The sequence below is a fragment of the Cupressus sempervirens genome, chromosome 10 (assembly GCF_028749045.1).
Source record: "Cupressus sempervirens isolate cs-2001-9-10 chromosome 10, ASM2874904v1, whole genome shotgun sequence".
Classification (NCBI taxonomy): Eukaryota; Viridiplantae; Streptophyta; class Pinopsida; order Cupressales; family Cupressaceae; genus Cupressus; species Cupressus sempervirens.
Window position 1 is genome coordinate 350,377,882 of NC_143127.1, and position 6,190 is coordinate 350,384,071.

The following is a 6,190-nucleotide window of genomic DNA, read 5'->3' on the forward strand; positions in this document are numbered from 1 at the left end:
TAATAAATATTTATTTAAATTTAACATAGAAAACCATATCAACAATGTGAAAGTTGAATAGATAATAAATAAAGTGGATTTTGATTTCACAGTATTAAAAAAATTGAAATTGAAATAGATACAATAAGTGTAGAAATGAAAGTAGTAAAGTGTGATATATAGATAGTTTATTTTTAAAATTTATTAAGGAGATTCAAATATTCTTATTGAGATTCGATCCATAGTAGGAGGTTTCTATTAATATGAAATAACTTAAATTAGGATATATTGAATTATATGTATTGTTATAATAAGTTTTTAAATTTATACGAGATTAATATTTTGGATATGAATATGAGAGCTATTAGTTACACAAGGATTCAAAAAGCACATTCTTAAATGTGTTTCACTAGGGATAGAGATTTTTCAATAGTAATAACTCTTATTTAATATAAAGAGAGAAGTATAATATCGTTCCATAGATCATAGTAGTTATAATAGAGGTTTAGATATACTAAATTGTTATAAAGTATGATTTTTTGATTTTGATTTGTAAGTTTGCAATAATATCTAATTATTTTTTCAACACAATAATATCCAATATAAGTCAAAATGCTATGAATAATTAAACCAATTTTGAATGAAATATATTTTTCCCTTCATATCAATTGTAATTAAATTGGTAAACCATTTACTTTAATCTAAAATTGAATAAAATGTGAAGAAAACAAGTCCCAAGGATATCTTTCCTCCAAGAAATGTTGTCAGACAAAACCTTTTCTAAAACACCCATTCTAGCATTTGACAAATTAGGGCCGAATTACTAATCTAATTTTTTGAACCTAAAATAATATTTAGCAAATGTGTACATGCTAGTTTGCATCCAAATGCTAAGTTGTTTTTGTAGATGTGTTTTATGTGTGGAATGGTAACATGAACTACATGAGTCTATAAGTAACTTTCTCATTCACATAATCATTGAATACTCTTTTGGACATTTTATTAAATAACACACATTTAGATTAATGACCAAATTGAAACACTTAAATGTGCATTTTTATTTATTATTGTTAATTAGTAATATTTGTTAAGCTCGACTAGACTCAAAATAAACACCTCCTTAATGAGAGACTCATAACTTACTATTGTGTTGTAGGTTGTGTGTGTGTGTGTGTGTACTATTTTTTGAAACATCCAATTTAATGTCTAGATACAATCTTTTAATTTGAGTTAAAATTTGTGAATGTTTGAAGAAAGAGGTTCAAAACACCCTTAAAATAAAGTTATTGAAAGTGAATTTTAATGTTTTGAAGTATTCTACAATGACAAAAATGGTAGAATATAAAGACATGATAGTAAATAAAACAATTTACAAGTAAAAAAAAGCTTATAAAAAACTTACCTAAGACTAGACAAGCATTAACTATGGTTATAACTAGAAAGATCATATGTTTTGGACAACTAGAATATTTAGGGGTTTCCAAAAATGGAGGTTTATTAAAGAATTTCAAAGCTATTAGATTTTTACAATCTATGTGATCAATGTTAAAGATTCATAGTCTCTTGTATCATGATGATGGATCTTGTAGTGTAATGGAAAGATTAATAATAAAACCCATTCTAGACATCTCATGAACATTTGGACTAAATGAATGAATCTTCATGACATCCACGAGATCACCAGTCTAAAGGACCAAGAGAAAATTAATTAACTAGCATGCTAAAATTTATCTGAGTAGACCTTTTTGTTGTGGATCCACATTAATCAAGTTAGTGTTTTGTGTAATCTTGACACTTCAAAATTTTCATTCAAACTAATATTTAAGTTGCCTTTGTATTAATTGCAAACATCTTCATTAACTTCACATTCTTTGATATAATGTTGCTCCATATCCACCACTCCTTTGCTACAATAGTTACATTTTTTTTCCTCCCACACCTCTTTGGGAACTTTCCATCTACTACTTTCCTCTCAAATGACTAGAGTTGGTCCTCACTTGAAGAATTAATATTTTGGTTTTCCCATCATAAATCCTAAATACTTTTTATCATCGTTACTTTGTGTGGGGTTAAATTATTTGACAAAGTAAGTTTTTTTTCTTCTTGTCTATTTTGTCCACATGATAGTCTTGAATACCTCTAAAACCCATATTTTTAGTCTATTTATTAGTGTTTCAAAACTTATAGAGACTTATGTTAACCACTTTCTATTTTGTTTCTTCCACATTTATTTCTACATTCTAACTCTTCTTCAACCACTATCTTAGGCCAACAATGTTTATCCATATTATTCACTTTTTTAAAGTACTTAAGCAAGCGAATGATGGATAAGAGTTCTATGAGAACATATTGGTCTCCAAAAAATAATCTCTTAAGAAACCATAGACTTGATCCTGAGGTTACTTGTGATAAGATGTTTTTGGATTCTTTCTATTTTATGTCATTTTATGATTTGACATGTTACACCCCCAAACCTCACAACTCTAAAGAATAACCTGAACTACCAAAAGACCCAAGATAGTCTTCTTAGTCTTCCAATTTCACAACTCATCTTTATTACATCTTCTAGAGAAGGGAAGAGGCCTTCTATCTCCCCTATATTTTTTTGATTTGTAGATCTCCAAACTTAGTCACAGTGAAAATCAATTCTTGGATGTTTGTACTCATTCACAACCTCTAATGAGGTGCCGACAAATATAAAAGTGTGTTGTTGCTTTTTCTTTCTCAGAGAAAAGATCATAACCATTGTCTTAGAGATATTAACTTGCACCCTTATTTCAAGGCAACATAGTTTCATATTCTTCATATATTCTCTCAAACCTTGAGTAGATTTAGCAGTAGGATTAAGGTCATCAACATACATAAATAGTTTTTACAATATAACCTACCAAACATATTCCTTCTTCATTGACCTTGTTTAACCACTCTTCTAATTCATCAATGTGAACACCAAACACAAAAAGTAGTAAAGGACACCTTTATTGACACCAATGTCACTCTGAAAGTGACATCCCCTCTTTAGTTCTACTACAACTTATCTCTAGAAATGACATCAAAATGGAAAAATAATGAAACTCTTCTCCTCCTTATTTTTCCCCACCTTTTTAAAGAAAATTTAATTCTATTCTTAAAATTAAAAATAAAAAAATCTTTGAATGATGCAATGATCAACTATAGAATGGGTTGGAAGAACAACCTAAGTTTGGTAGAGTTTCTAAAGTAGTGAACTATCACAAAGTCATGATTGATTGAATTTTGTTATGGAAAATTTTTGTAATATCATTTGGACAAGACACAAGGGGCAAAAAAAATCTTACTATATTAAAGAATTTAACCCCACTTTGAGTCATGATGAAAAAGCCTATATAAGGGCACCTTGTTAGTTTTTTGTGACTAATCAGGAAAGTTCTATACATACTTCATAAATTCTTTGGGGTTCAGGGAGTTTGTGGTGACTGATCAAGAAATTTTTGTACATACTTCATAAATTATTTGGGGCATATTGTAACCCTAAAGCAGCATAAAATTACTTGTATAAAAGGGCTTAGGGTTAGGTATTTTTCAATTTAGTGGTGATGTGAAATTTGGTTCTTATGGCAATATTGAGCTGTAAGGGATTACAGATTGTAATCAAGTTGTAATCACTAGATCATAATAATATCAGACTTGCTATTTGGTGTACATAGCCCAAGGATTGGGTGAACCACATTAAATCTTGGTGCCTAGTGTTCTTTTCTATGTGATCTATTATTTTTTGTTATTGGTTATATTTGCATGTAATTTTTATTTATGTCCATGGTTTAATCCTAACAAGTGGTATCAGAGTGAGGTTGTTCTTTTAGTTATCCTTTGCAAGAAAGTCTCACGGTTGGGTGAGAAACTCACGGTCAAGTGGGAGTGATGATAGATGAGGGTAAGCTGAGGGTTGACAGGTTTAATGAACAAAACTTTCAGTTATGGAAGATGCAAATGGAAGACTATCTTTATTAGAAGGATTTATGGAAGTCATTGGAAGGAAAAACCAAGAATTAGGGGTCTATGTCAAATGAAAAATGGGAACTTTTAGATAGGAAGGAACTTAGAAGCATTTGATTATGCCTAGCACCATTAGTGGCATTTAATATTACAAAAGCAAAGGCAACATAAGAGTTGATGAAAACCCTAGCGACACTATATGAAAAGCCCTCTGCTTCAAACAAGGTATTTCTTATAAAGCATTTATTTAATATGAAAATGGAAGAAGGTGGATATGTTGTAGATCATTTAAATGAGTTCAATACTATTACTAGTCAATTATCTTATATGGGTATCAATTTTGATGAAGAAATTAAGGCTCTCTTGATTTTTTGTTCTTTGTTTGAAAGTTGGACTAGCTTGGTAATGGCTGTGAGTAATTTTGTTCTTGGATCTAGTACCCAAAAATATGATGATGTGATCAGTGTTATTTTGAGTGAGAAAACTCGTAGGAAATCCTTAGGAGGATCTACATCAGGAAGTTCTTTGAACACACAAATTCGAGGCACAACAATTGAGAGAGAAAATAATTCCATAAATCATGGGAAATCAAGAGGAAATTCAAAAGAGAGGAGGTCTCAATCAAGAGGACCAAATGACTACTGGTATTGTGGGAAACTAGGGCATAAAAAGAAAGATTATTAGAATCAAAATAAAAATGAAGGAGATAAACTAGATGGAGACAAGGAGGCAAATGTGGTAAGTAACAAATCCAAAGAGGATGCTGTGCTTCTATCTTTAGAAATTGTTGATGATTTATGGATTTTAGATTCTAGTGCTTCATTTCATGCTACACCTCATAGAGGTTATTTTATTGATTATGTCCAAGGGGATTTTGGGCTCTTTTATTTGGTGGATAATGAACCATGTTAGATTCTTGGAGAGGAAAAAGTTAAGATTAAGTTGCAAAATGGGAATCATTGGCTCCTACATGAGGTTAGACATATTCCAAGGCTAAGTAGGAATTTAATTTTAGTAGGGCAACTTGGTGATGAGGGTTGTGTAGTTACTTTTAATGATAAAAATTGGAAGGTTTGAAAAGGTTCCCTTGTAGTAGCAAAAGGTGTGAAAGTAGGCACCTTATATCTTTGAACAGATCATATTGTTCCTTCTACTTTAATTCTTTTAGAGAAAAATGAATGTTCAAGAATAATTGTTGTAATTGAGTAGGGAGAACAAATAGCTGTTGTAAATTATGATACAATGTTATGGCACAACTGACTTGGGAACATGAGTGACAAAGGTATGAAAATAATTCATTCATAGAATGTTTTACCAGGTCTAAAATGTGTTAATATGGATTTTTGTGAAGGTTGTGTATGGAAAACAAAAGAGAGTAAGTTTTGTGAGGACTAGAAATGAAAACAAAAAGGAGAAATTAGAGCTTGTTCATACTAATGTATGGGGACCATCTTAGGTATCTTCCCTTGGAGGCTCTCATTATTATGTTACATTTATTGATGATGCAACAAGAAAGGTATGGGTTTATTTCCTTCGATAGAAATATGATGTATTTCAAACTTTTAAGAAATGGAAATGCTTGGTTGAAAATGAGACTGGTAAGAAATTAAAATGTCTCAGATCTAATAATGGTGTTGTGTATTGTAGTCATGAATTTGAAGATTATTTCTCCACTAATGGTATTCATAGACAAAAAACCATTCCAAGGACTCCATAAGAAAATGGAGTGGCTAAATGAATGAACATGACTATAATGGAGTGTCTAAGGAGTATGAGGTTGCATGTTGGGTTGCCCTTACACATGTGGGTAGAGGCTATCAATACTACTATATATTTTATTAATAGAGGCCCCTCTACTCCTTTGGGTTGTGGTATTCTAGAGGAAGCATGGACTAGTAAGAAGGTGAGTTATTCTTTTCTCAAAACCTTTAGTTGTGAAGCATTTTCTCACATAGATTTTGAAAATAGAACCAAGATGGAAGCTAAGTCAAAGAAATGTGTATTTTTTGGATAAGGCATTAATGAATTTGGTTATAGGCTTTGGGATTTTGAAAATCAAAAAATCGTAAGAAGCAGGGATGTCATATTCAATGAGAAAGTGTTGTACAAAGATCTGTTGCAGCAACATGAGAAGAAAGAAGATGATTATGTAGTGCTGAATGATACTCCAAAAGATGATGTTCTAGCCATTCTTCATGATGTGCAACAACCACAAAAAAATATACCACACACACTA